At 36.3% G+C, this 27,261-nt stretch overlaps 1 protein-coding gene and 1 long non-coding RNA gene across 2 annotated transcripts in view; both read right to left on the bottom strand.

Annotated features, from left to right (window-relative positions):
- LOC137579386 (uncharacterized) overlaps positions 1-6,768 on the bottom strand; it is a 30,767-nt gene extending 23,999 nt beyond the window's left edge. Inside the window, exon 1 of the long non-coding RNA XR_011032808.1 lies at positions 6,609-6,768. This is a non-coding gene — a long non-coding RNA (uncharacterized lncRNA). The remainder of the gene's footprint in view (positions 1-6,608) is intronic.
- Positions 1-27,261, bottom strand: part of LOC137579186 (cytoplasmic polyadenylation element-binding protein) — a 352,744-nt gene that overhangs the window by 131,612 nt on the left and 193,871 nt on the right. The gene's annotated exons all lie outside the window — the stretch shown is intronic.

The raw sequence follows: 27,261 nt of genomic DNA, 5'->3' as shown, positions 1-27,261 counted from the left end.
AAGGGAATAGCAACAGAGTGTTTCTTTCTTTGCTACTGCTGCTGTTGCATACTTTATGGCGTTTTAAGTGCTGCGACGATTTTTGCAAATGCAGCGAAATGCAAAATGTTGTTGCCTGTCAGGCGTAATATGAATATATATGTACACATATATTTGTGTTTTTTTATTTTTTATTTTAAACCCAACACCACTCTATATTATATGTGTACATAAATACAGCAATATACATATGTACATACATACATACATATTGCTCATGACCCAGATCTCGTCTTTCTTTTTGCTGCATGTAATTAAACATACCGAATACAACACGCCAAAGGCCAAACCTGTCATACCGCACATTCCACAGCCCACCCATATCCCACTCTCTCTCTCTAAATATACGGGAAAATATTACGCATGGTAAACCGAGAAGTGGCAAACATGAGCGACGTTGCCATCAAGAGCCGCGCGTCGCCCTGCACAAATGTGGGCCAAAAAAAAAAAAAAACAACGAACTGAAATGGGTTAAAATTTTGCGCTAATTTGCCTTGCGGAATGATGTCGACGACGATTGCCATTGAAACTGAAAATCATTTCCACGATTTTTCGCTGCTTAATCGAAATCAGGGACAGCATAAACCGAAAAAAAGAGAAAGAGAGAGAGATAGACTGTTAATTTGAAGGCTACCAAATAAAAGAGAAAAAAGTATATCCCTTTTATTTTTAAGGCTCTTATGTATTTTGAACTCTCGTTATTCGTATAGGGGGCAAAAAGTTTTGAGTTAAATCCGATTTGATTGAATTGAATTTATCAAGTGTATAAAGTTTTAACATACTTAAAATTGAATGTTCTAAGGGTCATACAACAAAAATCCTGATTCGATCATTTATAATACAATTTCTGATAACTTAAATTATTTTGAAATTGTTTTACCTAGGATTTATATATACATATGTATGTACTTACATATGTATGTATATCTACCATGGCAAGTTTTTGTGTGCTACTCTCTCTCCACCTAAACATGTCAATGCCAAAATATGAATAAGGTATAGTACTCTGATCTTGATTAAACGTTTCAATGTATAGTAAACTTTAAAATATAATGTTAAAATATTATTCTTTGGAAAACTGTATATTTAATAGATCGTTCCTGTGCTCCTAAATTTAATATATCACAAAACTTGTTCCATTTAAAATGCTTGAAATTTTCTTCACTTAAATTTTTCTCTTGTTTTCTTTTTCATTTTGCTAATTTCATTCTACTTTGGTATCATTAATTTCATAGATTCCACTTCGATACTCATTGATTTCCACACGCCATTAGCTACTACTAAAACAACAACAACACATAGAGAGAAAACCTGCAACGAACTTTAAACTCGAGTTTCCTTTCCCTCTCTGACTTGTCGCCCCAACTCCATTCACTCCACCCTTGAAAGTGGAAGGCTCCAATAAAAGCAAGTCAGAACGCCACTTGATCATTAACAGCGAACCGCGTGCAAGTGTAGGAGCTGTGCTATTTAACAGCTTCGAGCAATTGCAAAACGTAAATCAAATGCCACATTTTGCACTGGCAGCAGCAGCCACCCATACCCATACCCACACTCACATCCACACCCACACCTATACGCACACCTCTAGACCCTCACACTCACCCTTTTATTTTATTTGCAATTTTTAACAACTTCAAACTGGTGTGTATGTCTGTAAGAATGCAGAGACAGAGTGTGAGAGAGAAAGAAGATGCCAATACGATGACGACGTTGGAAAGCGGGAAAATGTATATTATCCTGGCGATGAAACTTATCTAGAAGAATGGTATTGAGCTTGGAAATTATTTGCATGGTATTAAGTCTTGTAAAATTTATCATTAAAAAAGTTGACCAGAATGCAAAAATTCTAAATTGTTTCAGTTTGAATGAATCTATATTTTTGGGCAATTCAAAAACTCCAACTATGCTCATGGCGAAAATTCTGAATTGAATTGACCATCTGGGTCTTCGGTTAGCACACATTTAATTCATAAGTATTGCAACTGTTTTCAATTCAAATTTTGATAAATTCAAAGTTTTTGAAATCTTTCTTAGCTTTCGAAATCTTTCTTAGCTTTCGAAATCTTTCCTAGCTTTCGAAATCTTTCTTTGACATTTCACGTGCTCATCTCTAATGTCCACATGCTGGGCGCCTCTATAGCGTAGTGCAGTAGTCTATGTTACGTTTGCAACACTTGGGGAATGTGGGGGGAAAGGAAAGGGTAGGAAGTCTGCCTGCCTGACTCTGACTGCCTGGTGCCAACTGTTGGCTGTTCGCTGTGTTGGGATGTTGCACCAACACACACACACAATTTTGATTTATTATTTTGATTCCTGTTACTTTACTACCTGCCAGGATGCTGCCAGCATACCTCCATACGCTCCCAACCGAACCAAACCATAGCAAACCAACCATTTTGGCCTGCTCATTTTACCCACTGCATCATCGTTGCGCTGCTCGCTCGCTTGTTCGCCCAGTCAGAATGTTTCGTTGCTTTTTCTTTATTTTCTTTGCTTCCACTTCTTCTTATTCTCTTTTTTTTCTTGATTTTTATTCACACGGTTTTCTGGTTTTATTGCTCCAATTACTTCATGTTGTAGTCGTTCACTTTCTGTATGGCACTCGAGTAGATTTAATATTTTTCTTCCTGTTTCTACACCATTCAGCCATATACACAGGCAGGGCGGGAAGTTGTTCCTCGCTTTCTTTTAATTTATTATGTACTGCTGCTTTCTGGCTTTGTTTTTTGTTTTTAATATTTTTGCAGTGATTTTATTGTTGCTATTTTAATGATTGATGATATGAGAGAGACAGATTTTGTATTTATTTTTCATTCACAATAATCATGGAATTGAATAGCACAATATTTTTGTGTGCCCAACATCCGCATATCCGTATTCCGCATCCGCGCAGCCGCATCCTTTCAACCATAAATCTCGACCTCGACTCGGAGCATTCTTGACAACAACTTGATACCAATTAAGCACTCACAATCACATGCTGTATAACCCTTTGCTTCCCTTTCTTTACCTCCCCCAACGGCGTTTGCAATTTTCCCCATTTGTTTTTTGCAACCGTTATACCTCGACACCTGGCTCTTAAAACAGAGATCAGAGAGTGTGTGAGAGAAAGAGAGAGAGAGAGTTGTTGGCAGAGTATGCAAAACGCTTAACTGCACATAAAATATACAAAACTAACTTAGTTCGCGCATATCACTGGGCATAACTCATGAGTACCCCTATTCACTTTGCCTTCCTGCTGTTGCTGCTGCTTCCACCCGTTTGCCATTTAAAGCTGACTGCACAAAAACAACATGGTTGACAATAAAACACTAACAGAACTAAGAGAACATACAACGACATCGCAGTGGAGATGGAGAAAGAGCAGCATAGCAGAGAGGGAGCAAGACAGGGAAACCAATTTCTAACGAGCAGCAAAAGTGTCCTCGAGGCGCTTTGCCCCCTAGATTGTTCCCTATTTTTTTATTTTGCTCACAAAACTAACATTCCCTTAAGGGGTGGATACCATAACTACATACATATGTGAAAAGACAACTAAAAAAATGATCAGATACAGCGAAATGAATAAAGGTCTCAGTTGAAGTGAACAAGTCGTCTTTCAGGGGAAAATAACGCTTCTGTTTGATCAGTATGGAATAGTTCGTTTGTTTCCACATTAAGATATAGTGTGATCCTTCTTAATATATTTTCAAATAGTATTAAAATTATTAAAACTTCTTAGCATATCGATCTCTTACAGCATTTAACAGTCATCGCCGTGAGAAGTCTCTTTTGAGTTCTCTCGTTGATTTAAGCCCCATAGATAATGATTAACAAATGATTATACTCATTAGACAAAATGACCATTCAATGTGAATAAATGAAGAGATCATTTTGAACTCTTCAAGTAGAGTCGTGACTAGAATATCAGTTTCTTCCCACAACTGAAATAAACTCATAGTCATACTAAATTAATTGAAGAAGAGTAGTATTCAAAAAAGATTCTAGTACGATATATAAAATGCTTTTTGAAGTTCTCATAACAGATTCTTGCATTTTGCAATAAGAATGTAATGTGTGAATTTAGACTCTTAAAATTTCTAAATAAAATAATTTAAAATATTTTAAAGTTAAATCTAATTCAGAGCATCTAAGCATTAGCATATCAAAAAGATATCTTTAGCTGATTCTCTAGTTTTTATTTACTATATATTTTTTTGTACTTTTTTATTCTTTTGCTGTTGTGTTCATATGTATGTTTTTTTTTTTTTTTTTTTTTGCTTTTTTGCCATTCCACTAATGGCAACTGCTGAGTGGATGCAACAAAGCGTGTGCTGTTAAAAAGGGCGAGGGGAGGATGGGAGAGCGAGAGAGCGGCATGTGGCGGGGAGAAAAAACACTGCGGTGGGTTATGTATAAATTCATAAAGCGAGCAAACGGCAACGGTGACTGCGGCAACATGTTGTAATTGCGTATTTTATAGATATGCAAAGAGAAAAACTGGTAGGATCCTGGTTTGAGTTTGAGTTTTGAGTGTGGGGGTAGGTAGGGGGTTTGTAGAGTTCGGGATTGGGATACGGTTGTATCTGCCATTCGGTCTGTTTGCTTTTGTTTTGTGCGCGGAAATGGCAACCGGTGTGCAGCGAAATATGCCAGCAACAAGGCACACACATACACACACACACTCACACTCACAAACACTCAACGCACACACATGCGCTCACATTTATACATTCATATACCGCCATGTTGCGCCATTTGAAGTTGTTGGCGTATACGTAATTTTTATTTTACAACGCTGAAAAATGCATTCAGCTCCAAACAGCAATAACAAAAATGGTACACAGAGAAATTTTAATTGCTCTCAAAAAGCAGAGAAAGAGAGTGAGAGAGAGCGAGTGAGATTACAAGCAAAAACTAAAATTGTATTTTTCCTTTTTTTATGACTTTTAATTCAATCAATATCTATGAAATCAAATCAGAAATAAATAAAAAAAAAAAACCAACACCAAAAAAATGTTGTTTGTCATAAATTTCACAAAATTAGCTTTGACAATTTGTTCACCGAGGAAAAAGAAAAACTTGATTAGGTTTTCCATATATAGATGTTAAACTATTAAGGAAATAACCAATATAAAGAGTGCGGGAGCTCAGTGAAAGGCAGAAAGTTTTCTTCATAACTTGCGTTTTTCAGTTTTACAAAACGATTTTTATGATCGTATACTTAACAAATATTAAAAGATCTCAATAGGAGAGGCCTTTATGGTACTTATTCTAAAAACTTTTTCTTTTCTTGTGCTTATCTCGTGTCTTTGAAAAGATTTCGTCACTTTGTTCTGGTTTTAATTGAATTTCAATGAGAAACTAAGAAAAACCGGCATCCCAACCTGACTGGTACCCTTCAAAAAATGTCCTTTGACTGATGGAAAAATCGAATGCTTTTCAGTTTTTAAAACTGCATAAGCCCGCTTGCTGTGCTCGTTTGGCCTAAGCTGTGTCCTTGCCCAATTTTTTTTTTGCTCACACAAAACGGCAGCGCTTTTCTCTACGGTTTTTTTTATTTGCATTCCTGACCGCCTTTTTAGCTTTTTGTGCTTTATGTTGAATGTCCTTGTTGTTGGCACATTTAGCACACACTTGTGCATTTTTATTTATTTCTAGCAACTTTTCTATACGCGCGTGTGTATGTGTGGGTGTGTGTGTGTGTGTGGTGCGCTCCACATATTCGCCTATAAAAAGCGAAAGGCTCCTTCAAACAAAAAATAATAAACGAGAAATATTGAAATGAAAGAAACAAAAATAATACTAAAAAAAGAAAAAGATGAAATTTATTTAAAAATGAAAAACAAACGCTTGCAAATGCGCACTTTGCTTTGTGCGTGTTCTTTTCTATGTCTTTTGTGTGTGCGAGAATGTGTGTGTGTGTGTGTGGGTGTGGGTGTGCATTATCAGTCATGCATGAAAATCAGGACATGCGCGTGAGAGGAAAGGCTTTTGTTCGTGTTAAGCATTTTCGCACTTTGCCTCTGCCCAAACTAATGATGATAATTCAGAGTTGTCGCGTTGAGTTCACTTTTTGTCCGTGTGTGTGTGTGTGTGTGTGGGCCAGGCAGAAGGAAATGCTCTTTTATTTCCATTTTTCGTATCGCTATCTATGTTTGTATTTATATATAAATATATATAAAATGATAAGTAATCATCATCATTTGGAGTTGGCACAACAAAAAATGAAGAAAGACAACATAAGAAACCTGTCTCTCTGTGTGTGTGTATGTGCGTGTGTGTTCAGTGGCATTTGAGTGTAAATGTGTCGATAAGAGAGCTTTCACATTGTAGCCCATTCGGCTTTACTTGATTAGAAATACACAAACAAACAAATAGGAAGGATTTAGAATAAGTAAATTGTATCCATAGTCCTTACATTTGTAAGTGATTGGATATGATCGATTCATGGACTGAGATCATTTTTTGTTATTGATAATTGCACAAAACTGCTGAGTAACTCTTTGATAACTTTTAATGAATTAGGAGCTGAATTATTTTACACATAATAATCAATTATTAGGAATACAATCAAATTGACTTACATACGTACTAGTATTAGTGGGAGAAAATGCAAAGGTAAACAATAAATTTAATCCACTATTTTCCGACCACTTTGAATTTCGAATTTCATTTTAGATATTTTCCGATTATGCGATTTAATTTGCGACTCTGTTTGAGTGGTAAGAATGTTAACCAGTTGCAACAGCATTCTGCCATTTGGTGTTTTCCATAATTTAATTTGCCATCAATTAATTTATTCTTTTCAAGTTTTTCAACAATATAGATTAAAACAAACATGGAGCAAAAAGGCATGTTTATGCCTTTACTGAAAAATTTTGTGTAAATCCGGAATTGACAAGAAGCTCATCGTCTAGTATTGTATGAAAAGCGAAGAGCAAAGAATTAATAACAGTGTGCATGCGTCCTCTCTCGCATTACGCAAATCTCGACTTTTGGCATAGTGTATCCCTGTGGAACTAATATCAGGAATGAGCGTTTCAATTCTTGGGTTTGAACATTCAAAAATCATATCCTCCACAAAGCCCTGCACAGTCCTTGATGTATAGCAAAAGAGTTTGGATCCAGGCAAGTCAAGCAAAAAACGCTGTCACTTTCAATGCCGCAGTAAAAATGCATGCTCTCCGTGAAATAGATTGTTTGATTGCAATCGTGCAATTCCGATGGATTGAAGGATATTAAAACGCAAGGGACATCGAGGAACTCATAAGTATACACTTTATAGGGTGCATTATTGAAAGCCAATACATCCTGATATCGAAAGTTCATATCCAAATTGTAGACTCCCTCGCAGAGAAAATCTAGGGGGATGTGGTAAAGTGGCCAACAGTCTCGTTGTTCCAATGTTGCCGCTTGATTATGGCCAACAAAAAGACCAATGATAATAAAAGGACAAAACGTCCATGCAAATATTTGAAAATAATTCATTTTTTTAGAAATTGTTATTCAATGTCTATGCGATTATTGAAAATGAACACATGAATAAATCAAGAAAATATTCATAGTTAATAACGAATATATCTGTTATTAATGGCGAATTGGGTGTTATATGCATTCTAAAGTAATGGAATTTTGGTCGTTGCTGAAAAATTCCATGTAATAATCGATTAATAGTCAAACCACGAGAAGGGTATATAGCTAAGTAGGTTGGTCGGTTACCATATTTTCTTTTTAACTGGATTTATTTTGGCTTTGGCTTTGTGAGGGCCTCTGCTTATTATGTTAGCTTACAAACTAGTAGTTAAACGTTCATTGTCCAATAGATGACCAGTTAGTTGTTGTTTTTGTTGTGGAAATTTTAGATGTCCGAACAATGGCAGACAAATGCAGCAATGGGCTATGCCCTGGCCAACTACAAACACACACACAACTGCCATCTACACATACACACACACACACACACACCCACACACATTGACTAAAAAGAGATATAGAGCACAAGCGGGAGACAAGAAGATAGTAAAGAGGGAGAAGCATCGCATTTCATTGTCATCATTGTCATTGGCGTTGGCGTAATTTATGTTCTCATATATGGACTGCCGCCATATTGGTCTGTGTGGTCAAAGCCAACAACAGCGACAGCTACAACTACAACTACAGCTATAGCAATGGCCAAGTTATTGTTGGTGTTGTTTTGTTTGTTGAATGCTGTCAAGTGGCTGCCAAAATGACGGGGCGCGTTTGTGTACTAGATGGCATAAAGATTTAAATGCCTTTTTGGACTAGTCCCGAGGTCCATGTAATTATGTTTGATTTAAATTGATTAAGTGTTGTAAAAGCATATTGCACATGTAATTACAGTGTTGTGAAGTAGTGGTACGTAGCGACTTGATTCTCTTTAAGTCGTTTATAACTCTTCTGTTTTAGCCTGTTAAATGCAATGGATGGGATTAGTTGAGATTGTTGCGTGTTCTCACATTTTTATTTCAAAAGCAAGAAAAAACAAAAAAAAAAAAAAAATTGGTGTACATGTGGTATGAAAAGCCTTCGTCATCCTCCTTCTCCAGTGTTATAGCTGCCGACCCCGCTCCTGTTTTTCAGATATATTGCTACTTAAAGTGTAATTTCTTTTTCTTTTTTTTTTCTTGTTTAAAACTCTGTTAGACATGTAAGTTTAATATGTATATATGATAATAATTAACAGCCACCGCATTCATCAACATCTTCTTCTCACTTATAAAGCCGCCACACAATCCCCAGTAATGTTATTAGCATCAAAACTAGATGGCCAGAGCCTTTTAAGACTTGTCCAGCTTTCGATTCCTCAATAACATTGGAATTCATGTAGACAATGGCTGCAGATATTGTCCGTATATGGGTCTTTCGCATACCATTGCATTTCTTAAATAGAGCTTCGGCATATTTAAAATGAAACGATAGACAATGGGTACGAACGGGACGATCAAAATGCAATGGATAGTTAAGGCCATCGCAATAAAATTTTTCATCACCGTAAACAATATTATAGCAATTGAAAAGCGGTGAATCATAGAATGCGACAAGTAAAATGGCTGAGCCCATATAATCGGAACGTTGCCAAACAACATACGGTGTACCGACCACCGGATGGCGATCCTTGTACAATAAACGTAATTCACGATCATAGATACCCTGGCATGTATACTCCAATATATGACCCTCAATGAAACTGCAATTCTCCGCGGCATTGTAGGCATCAGTCGTTGGTACACCATTTAGCACGATGAGCAGCAGCAGCAGCGATGAGCAAACGATAATCCACTTGATATTTTTATTATTCTGATTCTGTTGTTGAAGTAGTGCGCGTTGAAGGCGCACTGGCATTGCCTATAGGCAAAATGATTCGGTAATCATTTTCTGGGTAAAAGAAAATACAAAATAACACAAAAACAGTAAAAGCAATGTGTAGTAGGTACGAGAGAGATAGATAGATAGATAGATAGAGTGAGTGAAAGCTAACCAAGTGATTTTGGTCTACTGTGGCTGTCTATAGACCCAAAAAAAAAAAAACAACAAAATTTCAAACGACAACATATATTATTATACGAAACATCCATTGAAATAAATGCCAACATTGTGTGTCTGAACCCAAATTACAAATTAGCCCAGTATCACCATAATCATAATATTTGGGTACATTACGTTCATAATGTTCGGCCAGAAAATCAATATGCAACAAATCCCTTGCATATGTGAACATATAACGAAAACAATATATATTATTGGGTCGTAGTGTTATTCCAATATCCAAATTGTTCTCACAATGCAACCAATTAAGTGAAGATATTATATTCGTGGAACATTTCCATAAATCGGATTGATAAAATGGTATAAATATCCTTCGTTTTGGCAAATTTGCGACGCAAATGCGAAAAGTAATATCTTGCGATACTAGAGTTTAAGCTCACGATTATGGAGACCTTCACAGATGGGCTCAAAGAGTGGTCTATCGCTATAGATTATGAATTCACAATTCACTATTCGACCTATGACAGATGAAAGTATGCAAATATATACAGACACAGACACAGATTTCAGTTGTTTCATAGCTTTTTAGTTGACATTGTTGGAGAATATGAACGAAATTACAAGAGCAAATTTTGAAAGAAAAACAAAAATTCTATTTATGCTCAACTAAGGGCACTTAATTTTATTGGCTGTTCACTGATTATGGGCAAACTGTAAGCCGCTATGAATAAATATAAGCCCGACATTTTTCCTAAAATACACAATCAACGATCTTCTCCTGCCTAAGCCTTAGCCTTATGTTAATATAAGCATATTAAGAATACAAATATATATTTTTTTTTTTTTTTCTCATCATAATTGTGAGTATTTGTTGCAACACTATTTTCATATATTTCTGTAGAAAATTCCAATAACATAAGATATTAGTAGAACTGCCAACCAATCAAAAATACCCAAAAAGGACGTGAATCCAGCTGTTACTGCTGCTGCTGATTCTAACATTTCTTCAACATATGCCCTAGAATAGTGTAATATGGGCTTTGTGCATGTGTTTGTGGTATTGAAGACATGACCACGACAATGCTCCTTGAGGTGAGCCAAATATGTTAACGAATGACTGAAACAATGCAAATCCGAATGATAACCAACGGGATATACATCAATTTTGTGAGTATAATTGATAATTTCAATATATGAATGATCAAATATTGCCGTTTCATAGAATGAGGCAAGCAATATATTATCATCGGTGCTGCCACGCCATATGGCATATGGTGTACCTTCGGGTGCTCGTCGATCGCCATATAAATGGGCAATTAGTTTACCAACTGTCCCCTTGCAATGGCGTATCATACGTATACCCTGGACAGCATGACAATTGCCGGAATCTATGTTTTTCGTACGGATATCATGATATATAGTCTTCTCATAGCCAGATTCTAACGCTGTGGTTGTAGTTGTTGCTGTCATCATCACAACTAAAGTGTAAAAAAACAGAATTTCGGCCAACATTTAGTATGTATGTCAATTGTTGAATCGTGTCTGACAAATAAATCAAATCGTTAATTGGATATAATTGACATCAATGAAATATGTTTTAGAGAGAGATGACTAGTTTGTTAAAGTTGTATGCAGTCTTTCCTAATCATTTTCCGCATAATTTAGTGGCAGTTGCCAACTAGCTTTAACGTTGAAAATATAGTATTTGGCCATTGCAATTAGGAAGATCTATAAAGATCGTCGAGCCGGCTGAATGAGAGAAAAGCTTTATCATGGTGTTTCTCAATTTCTGAACTCCTTAACTAACTTATTTATACCTCGTTTTGTTCTCTGCTTCTGTAAGATTTGATACAAACTTTATACCGATGTTCTACGTATTTTTAATGCAGCTATCGAAGACTTGGGTTTAAAATGATGCCTACCTAGGTTTAAAGACGCTTTTAGGATAAAAACTAGAACGAACCACCACATTTTTTATAATTTCAAATCAGTTAATACTTACATATTTCTATAAACAAACTGGAAAACTTAATAAGAAAGGCTTAAACAATGGTTCGAACTGCTAATAGAGTTTACTCAAAGGTCAAGCGAAAAATTCCTTGAAAATTTGTTTAAAAAAAATAAACGTTGTACGCTTTAGTTAATAGTGGAATTTGACTTACTAAAGTAGAGGCCAGTTTATGGGAAAACCGTTTAAACGCTTATCTTCCAAGTGTATTAAACAGCGAACACAAAGAGAGAAAAAAATATATTTAGTTGCCTCTTTGTTTAAGAAATTACATAATTTAGTTAATTTATTTATATTGATGACATTGAATTTATAGATAACATGACCAGATTAATGAAAAATTGACAGCTATAAGATAAATATAGAATTTTGTTTGTTTCGTTAGACTAGATTCAAAATTTCTTTGCTGCCTACCAAAAATTGGTGAAGCATAATGTAGAATGGGATAATCGATATTGTCGTCAGGCTGATAATCCAAACCCAAGCAATGATTACGCAAGTCTGCCAAATAATTGAGACGAAATCGCAAGCAGTGCATTTCGTAAAGTCCAAAAACTATTGCAAATAGACGACCAAGTTCATCTTGAACGATTAGTTGATAACCGGCCTTATTGATTAACACAGTTTTATATGAGAACAGTGCGGATTCATGAAAAGCGACCATCATTGTTGTCGAAGTGCTATTTTCATCTTTATACTGCCAAACGGCATAGGGAGTACCGCGGGGAGCTCTTTGATCATGCCAGCGAACGGCAATCGCTGAACTCACAGTGCCCTTGCAAACGAACTGTAATTTCATATCACTGGCAAAGCTGCAGTCACCAGTATTGAAAGGTTGGTACTTCAATGTAAATACTCCATTCGGCATTGAGTTTAGATAAAGAAGAATTGTTAAGAACACTGCAGGTGTTTCCATTTTTAGAAAAATACAATGGTAAGATAAATAATTCTCAAGGATAAAAAATGTATTTTTTTGTGTTATTATTATTATTTTGTTACCCCAAATACGGAATTTTTCTATGTATGGAGAGTGGAAAGTCATAGTTACCTGAAATAAAAAGAAAAGTAAAAGTTAAAAACAATTAGGAAATTGTTACATTGATATTTGTTTAATTACAACTAATTCAGTTTATTAAAATTGTTTTATGGGATTTGAGCCTTTATTTTTGGACGTACAACTATAGTTGATACTTTGCCTTAGTAGGTTAAATTGAACGCTAGAGAGTTGTAACTTAATTTTTCAACATTTACTGTAGTCGATTTGTGTCCTTTATTACATCTAGGCTGAAACACACATACACACACACACACACGCACACTCATTTGCGCATACATAAAACTTGCTCACCATCAAAATTTATACATACAAATCAATATTCAACAAATAAAACCAAGAAACTTTTGTGGACCGAAAGTTTTTGCAAGAAACTTTTACTTTAGATGGGGGAAACTAAAAGAATGGAACTGGGATTGGGATTCGGTAAAGGAGAAAGACGAGATGAAGGCGAGGCAAAAAACTTGTTTCAAATTAATCAAAGTAATTAAAAATTCTTGCAAGGTTTTCCAATGAATTTCATTTGCCAAGCACATACGCACACAAAAGAGCCAACAACCATCACCATCACCAGCAACTAGCAACCACTTCTGAGTGCTCAAGTATTTCAAGCATTTAATCTCTTTCAAAATGTAACTTATACTCACTTATATTCTAACGTTAAGTGCCATCACATCTCATGGCATTGACTCACGTTGGGCGCCAATTTTCATTTCATTGCCAAAGGCTAATGAACAAAACTGATTATAACGTTTTTGGGGCATTGAAAACTTGGCCATCAAAGTGTCCAAAACATGTGCATCTATATGCATAATAGGATATAGCTTGTAACTTATGACCTTGGCCCAATGTAAGCACCACAATGCCCAAAAGGCGATGACAAATGGCAAATAGTTTTCATTGCGATTAAACTTGGCATTCTCTTAAATGTATTTATTGACTGGTCTGTGTGGAAGAGACCCTGGAAGAGACCCTTCAATCAACTGTAAGAAATTGCATTTTACACTATGCAGATATATTACCAGATAGCCCAATGAAAAGCTGACAGGAAACAGAAAATCTCTTGAATGTTCGTAAATTGAGATGATAATGGTTATATTATACATATATATTGTTAAAATAAAGGCCAGGATTTTTGTCTCTTTTTTTTGTCGATTCATTCGAATGCGACAAGTTTCTGCAGTTGCTACGTGAGATTCTTGCGAAAGTCCTTTCACTTAAATTGATTTACATACAGATAGACAGACATACACACATATATATATACGAAAAGTCTCTGCAGCAATAAACCAAGAAGCAGCATGTGCCGGGCGCATGAAGCATGGGGCATGAGGCATGGGGCATGTGGCATGAGGCACACGAGCCAAGTAAATAAAAGAACAAATTTACTTTCAATTTCGCTTGAATGACAATTCTCCCTCTGATTTAACTCTTTTCTTTGCTTTTGGCTTGTTTTTTCTTTCCTTTATTTGTTGGTATTTTTATGAGATTTCGGCCCTTTTGACTTACTTACTTGCTCGCTTTCTCTTTCACAATAATAAATTGTATTAAGTGTAAGCAAAGGACGCAGGTGTATTGACTTGGCATATAAAGAAAATAAAAGAAATCAGGCAAATATCGAAGGAGAATCCGAATCAGATAAAAGAATGAAAGCAACGAGAAAAAAGAAGGCAAAAGAATTGAATTAAGTTGGAGAAAAACTGCTAAAAACAACCTACCAATCCACAGTTGTGTCAGTGAATGACATTCTCAACCCATTCAAGCCATTGAAAACCAAAATTACAATTCCCATTCCCTTAGTACGACAATCTCTTTCTTTTTCTCTCTCTCTCTCTCTCTCTTTTCCACCTTTTTGGATGTTGGCACTACGCGCAATTTCGCCATTGGCAACATGTGACCATATGGATGAATGTCGTCACTGTCGCCGTCGTTGTCGTCGTTCGATTCAGACCTCATTGTAATTTTAATATATGTCACATTATTTACAGCTGGCTCATCTCGCTCTTTCTCTCACTCAGGTGCCAATATAGCAATAATAAAATGAATGAAAAGAAAACGCCAATCGCAACTTGGCAAATGCTGATGGCAATGCCGATGCCAATGCCGATGATGACAATAACATTCGATGGCACATTGTCAGAGGATGCCAAATGCAGTTATTTTTCTCATGCATGACAAAGAGTACATTAAATTTATACCAACATAATGTCTTTCTCCAGAAAAGAAAGATACTACAAGGCAAATGTATATCAAAGCTTTCATTCAATATATCTTAACTCTAATGGAAGGCATAGGACTTGATAGATATTAGTGCGATAGTTTAAACGTTGCTTCTAAGATTCTAAAGCTTTTATCCTCTACATTAAATATATTTCCCATTAAAATCCAGAATTCTTAATCTATCTAGTCCTAAACCGAATCACAAATGAAAATATACTGGGAAAGATTTTCTATCGTGACATGGTGTGAAATATGTTGAGATTAAGTTTTTAAGTTATTTGTAAACTACAAAATGGACTTAGAATGGCTCAAAGGCTTTTAAGTCTTTTATCAAAGAACTTTCAATGATGTTCCACATTTAATAATTCAATTGGAACCATCTATCATTGTGGCATTTATAGCTTATATGTATATGCATCTGTTTGTAATCCCTGATAATTATGCATAAGTTGAACCCATCAATGCCATCAATGACATTTTGTTACAATGTCAATATACTTTAATAGGTAAGCATCTCAACTCCTTGCATCTCGTTGTATCTGTTCTCATCTCGCGTTTGCTTGGCCTCAAGGGGTACCACACACCGATGGCATTAACTTACAATCACACCGCAGGGCGACAAAATAAAATTAAAATGAAAATCCCGTAAAGTGTGTTAACGAGAGTTTCTCTCTATCTCTCTCCATCGCTTTCTCTCTTTTGCGTTTGTCTCTGTGTATGTGTGTGTGCTTTTTTCTTCTTTTTTTTGCGTTCTGGTTTTGGTCCTGGTCCCGCCTTGGCGTCGGACGTCGCCGCCGTAGATGACAACTTGTTTGACATAATTTTAACACTCAGTTGGCGGCGGAGCGAACCTTTTCTGACAGCAATTAAAAACGCATTTTCAGCCATTGCGAACAAGAGAGAAAGAGTGAGAGACAGAGAGAAAGATACAGAGTGAAAGAATGAGAGACAGTCGCCCCAAGGGTTTAAAGTAATTTACCCTAGAACACAAGCCCAACAGGCTGGCTGGCTGACTGACTGACGACTGACTCTAGTGTGTTTGTTTCTCTCTCTTTCTCTGTCTCTCTGTGTGTATTTTTATTAATGCTTAAAATAAATAATTGGAAATAAATGCTGTTCATTGGTAGAGAACAATAAAATATATTGGCACAGGCGGCAGTCAGTTTCATCAACATCAACATCATCCTCTCTTTCTTTCTTTCTATCTCTGTTTCACTCTCACACTTTCTCTTTCTCTTTTTTAAAATATGAAAATTAAAATTACAAAATGCACAAATTGCACTGAACTGAAGTGAAGTGAAGTGCAGCGAAAATCATATTAATAAAAATAATGAGTTTGTCTGCAACTGAGATGATGATGATGATGACGACGATGATGAGTAGAAGGAAAAGCCTTTTTGCAGAGAAACCCGATTAAAAATTGAGCAACAAACGGAGCAGAGCGGAGCGGTATTAAGTAGAAATGTCAATATGACAGCTGCCAGTTGCTGACTGAGCAACGAGTGTGTGATTGTGTGTGTGAAAGGGGCTTATGAAGGGGGTTGGGGGGGAGTGTGCGGTGGTAAAAACTTTTGTTGATGACTTCAACTCAATGTCAGTTGGTACAATTGTATGAATCCTTTGCTCTTATGAAGAGCATTTCAAGTTTGTTTGCCCATATTGCATTATCCTTGTGAGAAACATTACACAATGCGATTATTTTTCCAAGCATATACCAGCTGGATAAGTGTGTGTGTGTGTAATGACAAATGCATTATTAACCATATGTGAAATTGAGATGCCTGTTAGGTGAGCGAGCAGCAACAGAAGAAGTTTAAATTCGTAGAAAATGAAACAGAAATTGCATCTGAACAATATAATCGGATAAAACATAAGTTTAATCTGAGAATAAAGGCATCTGAAAGTCACAAAAAAAAGAGCACACAAAAAACGAAAGACTTCGATTTCGCCCCACCAATTACTTATGCCTACTTTTGGGGTGTATTCTGAAACAAACGTCATTTAATTTTGGTTGGTAGCAGCACAAATTAAAATTGATTGATAAGTATTCAAAATCTCTTAATATTTGAAATAAACGAAAATCTAATGTAAAAAAAAATAAATGACAATTTTAAACTTTATACAAATTATAATATTAACATTATTACTCGAACTTATTAATGGGAGCCATGGATATCTCTTGATTTTTGATTGTTAGATTTTCATTTGGTTTTGACAATCAACAACAAAAAATTGTCCTTTGTTAGACCCAAGACTCAATCTATCATCATCTGGTTGCCTTTTGTACCTGGGCAATTAAGACATGTGTGTGTGTGTGTGTGTGTGTATGGCAACTAAGTGAGTATAAAACGACGGACAAAAAACGCCAATTACCAAACAAAAATCAATTAGACAAAAAGCGACAACACACAAAAGACACGTACCATAAACGGCAATAGACGACTACGACGACGACGAGGACAACGACGACGATGAAAGACAGAAATAGCTTATGGAGTGGGAGAAGGAAGTTTAAGTGAAGGCCAAGGATTTGTGGTTTGGGGAAGGGGGATGTGATTGTGAATAGTTAGAAGAAGAAAGAGAAACACACACGTAAAATAAATATGAAAAGATGACAAAAACAGCAACGAGAAGCGAATCAAAGCGAACACGTAGAACAAATACAAACATCAGAATGAAGAAAATAACAGCTACAACAACTACAACAGCAAAGCAGCAAATAAAAAAAAAAAAATCAAGAAAAGACAAAACAGTGAGAAAGGAATTACTATGTAGCGTTCAGTTTGGCAGAAAGACCGAACGAACGAAGAAACGAAGGCATGAAATAATTCCATTAGTAAAATAAATAAACAAAAAGCGAAATGAATGATTGAGTAGGCGAAACTCAATGGAGAATTAAAGTTTGGGTGTGCGAGTGCGTGTGTGTGTGTGTCAGTAGCAGAGTATGGACTTTTGTGAAAGATTCACGGACAAAGGTTAATACGTTCACCTGAAGGCGACGCGTGCATAAACCAAATGCAAACACATACAATCTGGTCTCAAAAGATGTCACTTCGTATGTAGCCGGCTGAATATTACATGAGCAAACACACTCACACACAGCCACCCACACACAAAGACAGAAGAGGCCTCCTGTATTGACCCATTTTGATGACACCAGAGAAATCGCCTCTTCACCCACACACACTCACACACACGACACACGAACACACCACCTGTCCAAAGAGCCGCCTCGACGTTGTGTAGGTCTCTCTCTCATTCTCTCTGGTTAATAAAGTCAAATGCCACCAAAATCAAAAGGAAAATGCCACTTACGGCTAATGGCATCAGACAGACCAGAGAGGCAAACCAAGGGCATATCCTTTCCTCCTTCTCAAACACAGGCCAGCATCCCTGAAGCTGACATACAACTACCCAATAGCAATAACAACAACAGCAACAACAACAACAACAACAAAGACACATTGCTTGCCCCCCGACCTCTAGCTAGCCTCACATGGCGTTTGGGCCAGAGCCGACAGAGTCGGCAGGCCCCACAACCACGAAGATAGTTGGTGGATTTTTAATTGTATTAACATGCCTTCAGTGTTCAGTTCAGTATTCCTCAGTTTTGAGGCCCAGCCAGCATCGCATCTCGACATCGACAGGGGCGACATCGACATCGGCATCTCAGTCAACTGCGGCTGGCACTTAAGTGCGTGCAGAGACCCGCCAAATATTTGATATTGCCCTTTATTTGATTTAGCTTTGGGGTTTTGGCATTTCATTTCGATAGCTTTTAGCATAAGTTATGGAACTAAATGTGTATGTTCTTATGATTGAGGGCACTAAGACAAATTTATAGTGACTTTAAGACAACATGCAACAAAAAATTAAGTTAGCTACTAATTGACCACCAAAAGATTTTTATATTTTTTATAGCATACATTTCAGCGTTTTTCAAGTACCCCAAACGAGTGACGGGCAATTTTATATTCCTAAGATTGATCAGTGTTTCTTTTTTTGTAGCTCAACACTCTTAGATGTTGCTTTCTATATTCAAATAGTTCATTTAAAGAGTTCAGAGAACTTTAAATGACTGCAAAATCTAATTTAGAAATTTTGTAAGTAAATCTCATACAAAACTACTCGAACAGTTGAAGTTCAGAGATGAAACAAATTTTTGTTGACCTAATTTTGGAATTATTTCAAGTAGATAATAACTGTTACTGAAACATAAATCTATCTACTAACTGTTATCACTTTTCCGATGTAATATTTTTGCAATGCAATCCTTTGAGTATTCTTACATCTATCTCTTCAGTTTTCATGCTCTCTCGGTTAATTTTACTTTGACTGTTGCACCGTGAAAATTAAATAGAGAGACAAACAAGTGTACTCTATTTTGCTTAGTGGCCATTACAACAGAAGGGAAAGCTAAGGGGGAAATGCACTGGCGACGATTAACAACAACAATAACAACAGCAAAAAGCAACTATAAAGTGTAGTTAACAGAGGAAAGAGAGTAAAAACAAAAAATTGAAACTAAGCAATTAACTTTTGTAAAAAAAAAAAATAAAAATAAAATATATCCCATCCTTCTTCTTCTTCTTTGCCTCCTCGCCACATGCCAAACAAGTGCATGCCACTGAGACAGAACAACACACAATGGAGTGAGGGGAGAATAACAGTTGGCGGCAAGGGAATGACCAACCAATGTCCATGTTCATGTCCAAAGTGGAGCACAGGCATCAGCAACCACAGAACCAGGCAACCACGGGATAACAGCAGCAGCAGCAACAACCATCAAACCAAACCAAACGCTTTCAAGTTGCATTACAAGTACATACCTCCAACCCAAAGCTCGCTTATAATTTTCACAACGAAGCAATAATAAGTCCCGAAGGACATGTGTGTCGCTGTATGTGTGTGTTGGTCCATTGCATAAAAATTGGTTAGCAGGGTAAAGTGAAAATCATATTTAATGAACAAGAATGTAAAGCGACAAGGGAATGCAGCGTCTGATGATATTTGAAATGGTTTCCGTACTTTTTTGGCTGGGCAAAAATTAATAAATATTTGAACACTTCAATTAATCGAGAAACAATGAGATTCTTCTAATTGAAAGGACAGCGAAATTAATTCAAGCGATATCGTGCAGTGTGGAAATTGAAAAGCATAAATGGAATGCTTGTTTACAACAACAGAAAAAAACGACCGGAACAATCCGTAACTTATATAATAGCTCCAGGTAGACTTGAAAGAAACTAATTGAACATAATTAAGATATGCAAAATGAAAAGAATTCAGTTAACTATTTAGAGCCATTGAATCTTAAAGCATTGAATAGCTAATTGTATTACCAATTAATATTAGTCTTTAACTTTAATTAGATCAAGGAAAACATGGAATAGTTATTTGGCCTGGCCCTTGACCACTCCTCAAAACCCATAAACTTTACCGAAAACCAAAAAAAAAAAAAAAAAAAAATACAATTTATGGCAGCTAATAAATTTTCAATTTCTGTTAATCACGCGTTCAGTGACATTTTCGTCTTTATCTATCTATGCCGTCGTCGTTGTCGTCGTCGTCGTCGTTTTCGCTGTTGTCGTGTACTCATTGTCGGCAATCAAGAGGCATTTGACATTGATTAGTTTTACCAAGAATTTTTAATACATAGTATTCTGAGAAGGCAGCAGCAGCTAAAGCAAAGGACAATGGCAATCAGTTAGTCCATTAGGCGGGCGTGTGTATTTTGCCACGCTTCATTTACTCATTTCATGCAATTTCTTAATATCAATTTTCTCTTTCTGATTTTTTTTATTTGTCTACCCTGTGGAACCTTCCCAAGAAGTTCAATGGGTATATTGGTTGCATTACTCAAATTGAAAGAACGTTAAGAATTTGTTCATCTAGATTAATTCAACTCAAAACAGACTTTGATAACTCTTCAAGGCAATCGCAAAAATGTTATGAAATCGCCTGATGAGGTGGAGAAAAATTTCAGTGTGAAAAGGCTAACTTAAAGTTAATGAACAATTTGAAAGATATTCTTCGCTATGGTTGCCAGATGGTTGTAATTGCTTTAGGGTATCCACGTAGTCGAATTACTAATGTTTAATGTAAGAAAATTTTATTTTATCTGCTGTTTTTTTTTTTTGTTTTTTAGTTTTATTATTATTTTCTTCTTCGTTTTTTTTCGTGGACGTTGTCGTCACGCAATGCAATGTCCTGCTGAATCGAAATCCTTTACACGCACATACCGGCTAAGGACGATGGCAAGAAACGGGAACACGGACAATGACGGCGACTCCCTGACAGCGAATAATTTGCTGTCGCTTATACTTTAGCTTTTGGATGACTTTTTTCTCTTACTTTGGCTTTGCTTTGGCGGGGTTTCTCCTCCTTTCTTTTTTTTTTTTTTTGTTCGTTGTTGCACGTGAGTTTGAGGCGTTCATATGAAGTTCACGGAAAAGGTGCGCCACCCTGTGCCCACACCACCCCCAAATCCAAGGGCCACCAATGTGTTTCATGTCGTCCGTCTTATTGATATGACAAACTGAATTATTAGCAAGTTTTTTGTTTTGTTTTACAAGACAACTATATGACTTTATATATAGAGCTTAATGACTTGCTGTCTTTTGTATTATTTTTTGCTATCTTAATGCAAGTTTTCTCGACTTGAACCCTTAGAATTGGTGGCGGAGATGGAATTATGGGTTCAGTTGAAGCTTTGTTACCATGAATAAATTAATAATTTAAACTGAATGAAAACAATAGACATATGTACCTACATACATATTGCAACAATCTAAAAAATGTTTTTTGATTATTAGAAAATAAGTTAAATAATTTTAGCAGCCAGTGGTAAATTGAAACAGAGTCACCTGGAGGCCATTGTCAGACACGTTTTTTCCCTCCTCCATGAACGAATCCTACTGAAAGGAAGGAAGCAGCAGCAAGTAAGTGACTGTGGATGACATGGAATAACTCCTCTGTTTCCTCCCGTCCCTCCTTAGACACCTTGAGTTGACTTGAGTCGAGTCGAGTTGACCAGACGTCAGCAACTCCCAAAGAGTTGACAGGAAAACATCTAACACTGAAAGCAGCCGTTCCCCCTTTAGCCCCCTGGTCTTGTTTCTTTTTGGCACCTTGGCAGCTTGGCACCTAACTGGGCAGTAACGAACTGCTGCTAACTGTAGTACTAACTGACAAGCATTCAGGCAATGTCAGTTGCAGTTGCAGCAACAAAATGAAATACATTTTATTATTAGAAATAAAATACGAATTTAAAGTGAAATCAATTTCGTAGAACAATTGACAATAGTTTAACTTCCTTTCCTTCTTCTCTCTAGCCGCTCTCTGACTCGCTTGCTCTATCTCTGTTTCTGTTTCATACATAATTTATGTAAACTCTCTCTTGACAATGAATAATAATTTGATGCATGGGGCTACTCAATACTCGAAGCTCTAATCCTTTGGGCTTATTGAAGGAGAAGCATGGCACAAAATTGAATAAAAAAGAAGTAAAAATAAAATAGAATGAATACAAAAAAAAAAAAAAAAATAGAAAAATAAAAATGTAGAAAAGAGAAGTTGAGAGGAATATGAAAGCAAAGGTTAGAGACGCCGTCTGGTCTGGGACAGAACGACAAGGAACAACAAGGAAACATGGCAGGCTGGCAGTCAGGAGCAAAAACTTTTCATGCAGTTAGTTTCCTTTTGGACCATGTCATTGGCCCTGGTCCGTCTCTCTCTCTTTCTCTCTGCTCGTTCTTCTTTTACGCTATTTGTAAATCTTTTCTCTCTGTTGGCCTCCGTTCGATGCGGTTTCGCCAGTCAACGTAGAAAATTGACTTGATAAAAAGTTTCAGTCAGTCACCCGTTCACTCGTTCTCCCTCTCGCTCTCTCTCTCTCTCTCTGTCTCTCGTTTTCTGTTCATCTTTGAGTTCATTGGAAATCCTGAATATAGATGTATTTGTATGTATATATCCCAGCCGACGTCTTTTGTACCTCATCCATCTAGCCAGGCAATCCACACGCTTTATGAATTATAATAAAATTCTTGTCTGTGCCTAAGACGAAAGTCGTCTTCGTTTCACTGCAGAAAAGTTGAAGCCTTTGCAATGATCAAGGCAAAAAAGTTAAATATAATTTTTTCTAAGGATTCGCCCCTTTAAAAATCAAAATCGCAAACCAAAACGCAAAAGACGAAATATCTATATCCATTACATGCCAACCAGACAGCAATAATAATAATAATAAAGAAGGAAGGCAAAAAAAAAAAAAAAATACTCATACATACAAACATATACATATGTATATATATAATAATAATAATAAAAAGAAAATCACAGACGCATAATGATATTTAAAATGGATTTTTACCGATTTATGGCAATTTGTTTGTTGTTGTTGTTGATGTTACTGCTGCCCTTGGCCACGCTGTTGGTTTGTGTGCCCATCGAAATGGTTTTCACTTGGTTATTTATGTAACTCTGCGTGTGTGTATGTGTGTGTATTTGGCCTTTTGCAGGTACAAATTGATATTTATTTCTTTTGACTGTTAAAGAGGCTCAAAGGAAATGAAACGCATTGAACCACATTAAGTCCTTTAGTCCTGCTTTCAGGGTAACATATTTCAATTTTGTGGCTTTAAACATGGAACATTTTCACATTACTCTTACTCCTTCTATACTCTTTAATTTAGTCGTAACTAACTTCATTGTTAAGCGCTGACTTACAATTGTTGCCTAGTTTTAGGCGCTGCGTGCAGAGTTTGACTATGAGTGTGTGTGTGTGTTGGCCCTGTCGTCAACTCCAGCACATTAAAAATCAAGCCAGAACACTTGCCGCCACTCAAACTAGGGTCATTATGTTGTTAAATATAAAGAAACTTTTGCAAGGAAATGTTCTCTGCACTTTTTGCATCAGGTTGTCCCCTACGTCATATAAGTGAGACCTCGATTTAACAATTGTCAACTCTCTTGATGATGTACACTAAGTTAAAGGCTTCGAAACATTTCCTAGTTTTCTATGTGATGTACGAATCTTCTATAAACTTTGTCATCTTTACAGGCTGGATCGTCTTAAGAAGAGAGGACTAAGAATATGTTGGGCTTTTCATACATTTATTTTTTGCCAACATAAAAAAAGCGTTTAGTATTGAATTGTAATTGAAGTATTGAATAATTCAATCTCATTTTTGAATTCAAAATAATCGGCTGTCTTTCTTGATTTGGAACATAATTCAAAATATGTAAATACATTTTAATTTTAGTTCGAAACGGATCTGTTTAGATTTACATTCAATTTTCGATTTATATTTTAAATTAAATATTTAAATTAAACATATAATATTATTTAAGAATTAGTTGTAGATTTATTTAAAGTGTATTTGAATTTTTTCATTGCCAGAATAATATTTTTTTTGTATATTTCCACATTTCTCTACCTCTCTCTCCATTATTTGATATAAATTTTGTACTTGTTTCACCGCCCACACGTCTCTCACTCTCTGTTTCTCTTTGGAACCCGCCTCTCCCTCTATTGTCCCTAACCAGGCTAGCTGGCTGGCAGGCAACCAGCCAAGCGACCGACACAACCGACAGGCTGACGTTTTGAATTGCCTGCGAGTGCCGCCTGCTGTCAGGCTCAAGGGTTCTAGCAGGACTCGTTTTTCTCGGGCCTTCACTTCACTTTACCTACATTGCACTTCATTTTGCAACTTTCGAGTGTGTTGCATGTGTGTATGTGTGTCTGTGTCTGTGTGTGTGTATGCATCTGTGTATGTATGTTTACAAAATAGTTTTGTACTTACTTCTACTTGAACTTTTCAGTGAGGGTTTTTTTCTCTCGTTAATGTTGTTGTTGTTGCTCCTTGCTTGGAGGGGCACAAAAATGTTGCCGCAACTTTTTTGCCTGCATTGTTTTTGACTGCAACTCCCATTCTCCTTTACAACCTTCATTGGCAAAAGTTAAATTTACCATCCTCTCATCCTTAAAGCGTCCTCTCTCTCTCTCTCTTTGCCTATGCTCTGTAGCTTTTACTTTGCGTTAGTTTTCTTCGTTTTCTCACACTTTTTGAGCCATGTTTGGCCCTGCTGCTAGTGAAGCCTGTAATTTATTTCTTGTTTTGATTGAAATATTGCTTTACAAGCAAAAAGACACAGATACACACACACACACGCAGACACAAGGAGAGTAGAGAAGAGAGAGCAGTAGGGACTGTGGCAAAGGCTTAGCAAATACGCAACAACATAGGCTGGCTCTAGTTGTAGGGCCCAAGCCGGTTATCCAAAAGCCCTCCACTCGGCACTAAAGGAGTGACGGCTTGTCTGCCATACGCATACACTTCATTACACAACACACAGAGTCAAAAGTGCACTGAACAAAATTTTCAAAGCTTTTTGGGTCAAATCAAAAGCTTCCCTTACAGCTAATTGTAAGACAAAGTGTAGAATGAAATCAACTACAAATTTTGAAAGATTGTTGAAATCAAAGGTTGATTTCCTTTTTTTTAAACGCTTGTACATATAAACTTTTAAACGCAAAGATATTGGTTAAATCTCAGATAGGTTTTGTCGATTTTACTAGTCTTTCATCCTTTCAGGCGATTAAACAGTCTCTTGAACAAAGTGAACTGTATAGAGAGATACACAATCAAATCCATTCAAAATCTAGATAATCCAAAATTATTTTCAAGTGTGAGTTTATATTCTCTGTCGACATAGAATCACAGTTTACGTTTTTGGAATCAATGATTAGCAGATATTTCATATCTCTATTTCTAAAGGTAAGCATAAACATTAGAACGAGCTTATTTAGTTAACTATACATACATAATTTCATCTATAATCTCAAGTACTAAAATTTAAAATTGCAATTCAAACTACAGTGCATGAAAGGAAACTAGAAAGTCATTCATTTCTAAGCACAGGCAGTTGTCCCTCTTGCTGGTTTAGCAAATTTCCCTACATACCTCACCTACATACTTACATACATAGTCCCCCATTTTCCGATACACACACACACACAAACACAGAGATACTGTCTTCTTTTCCCCTTTACACTTTACATATACCTATATATAAATTGTATATATAATATCTTTCTCCTCTTCTGTTTGTGTATCTTTGTGTGAGTGTGTGTATGTGTGAGTGTTTTCGTAAACAGGCATATTTCAATCAAAATTACATATTGAATTCTCAGGCAGACTAAAACCGAAAAACTCGAAATGAGTACACACACACAGACACACACAACTTATAAAACTAACCAAAAACAAAGTTGTTATTGTTGTGTGTGTGTGTGTTTGTGTTGCCTGAGAGAGGCAAATGTTTAGAAAATTTGCAATTAACTACAGGAAATTAGTGTTTACAATTTGAGTCTTTGCTTTTTAGTTGCACGAAGGTTTTTAAAGTGTCGAATTTGAAATCCTTTGCGCTCTGATCTGCCAGATAATAACCATCACCGGTTTACTTTTCAATCAAATCAACAGAAGCAAACTAAATTGCAAAAGAGGGCTATGAATAATAACAAGGCTTAAGATACTGAAAGTTTTCATGTGCAACAACTGAGCTGTAATTAAACAGGGTGAATCAATAACCGAAGAATGAAAGCTTCTATTAGACTGGACAAGTCAACATTTCTTATAAATTCAAAAGACATTAACTTCCTATTAGAAGAGTAAAGAAAGAGTAAAATTGTAATTACGTGGTTTAGAATAATAAAGCAAGTCCATTCATGGATTTAATTACAATTTTTATGCAGATCATAATTGCATATATTCAATACTGAGTGAAAAATTCTTAGGTATGTAAACTGCAACGGAATTCACATAAACAGAACTCAAACATTTATTCAGAGTTGCATGAAACTAACTAATGAATACATTTCCGTAAATCTGATCAATCACGCAATTTGACCTGATGATAACAATTGAAAATTAAATCCAAGTGCTTGTCATTTTAAAACATCTTTCAAAGCCCAACGATTTCAATCGGCTTTTTTCTCATGCCATCCCCAAGCCCGGAGAAGGGGGAGTCGGTGCCAAAGAGGAAAGCATTAAAAGTCAAATTGAATCAACAATATTAGCAACAAAGACCACGCCCTAACTGTAATGCCAATTCAAAAGGCAACTTGCACAGCTTCATCATCATTATCCCGCTCAATATCTCCGACAGAGAGAAAGGGAGTGAGAGGGAGAGAGAGAAAGAGACAGTCCAGACAAGAGCAAGTGTAAGGGCTGCGCTGCCATTTTATATTATAAATTGCATTATAATTCAAATTCTGCAATAAATCTCAATTTCAGCACAAAGGCAGGCTGGATGGCTGGCTGGCAGGAGCAGAAAAACTTTATACTGACAAGAGGTAGGTACAAGAAAAAAATAAAAAAGGGGAAGAAGATTTCGCCTTGTCCAGGCAAATCAATCGATTACGCGACTTAACTTTTCAATAGCCCAAACG

This window comes from Drosophila tropicalis, unplaced genomic scaffold, assembly GCF_018151085.1.
Source record: "Drosophila tropicalis isolate 14030-0801.00 unplaced genomic scaffold, ASM1815108v1 contig_694, whole genome shotgun sequence".
NCBI classification, from domain to species: Eukaryota; Metazoa; Arthropoda; class Insecta; order Diptera; family Drosophilidae; genus Drosophila; species Drosophila tropicalis.
The sequence above is the reverse complement of the archived record's forward strand: the minus strand, read 5'-3'. Positions and strand labels throughout refer to the sequence as shown.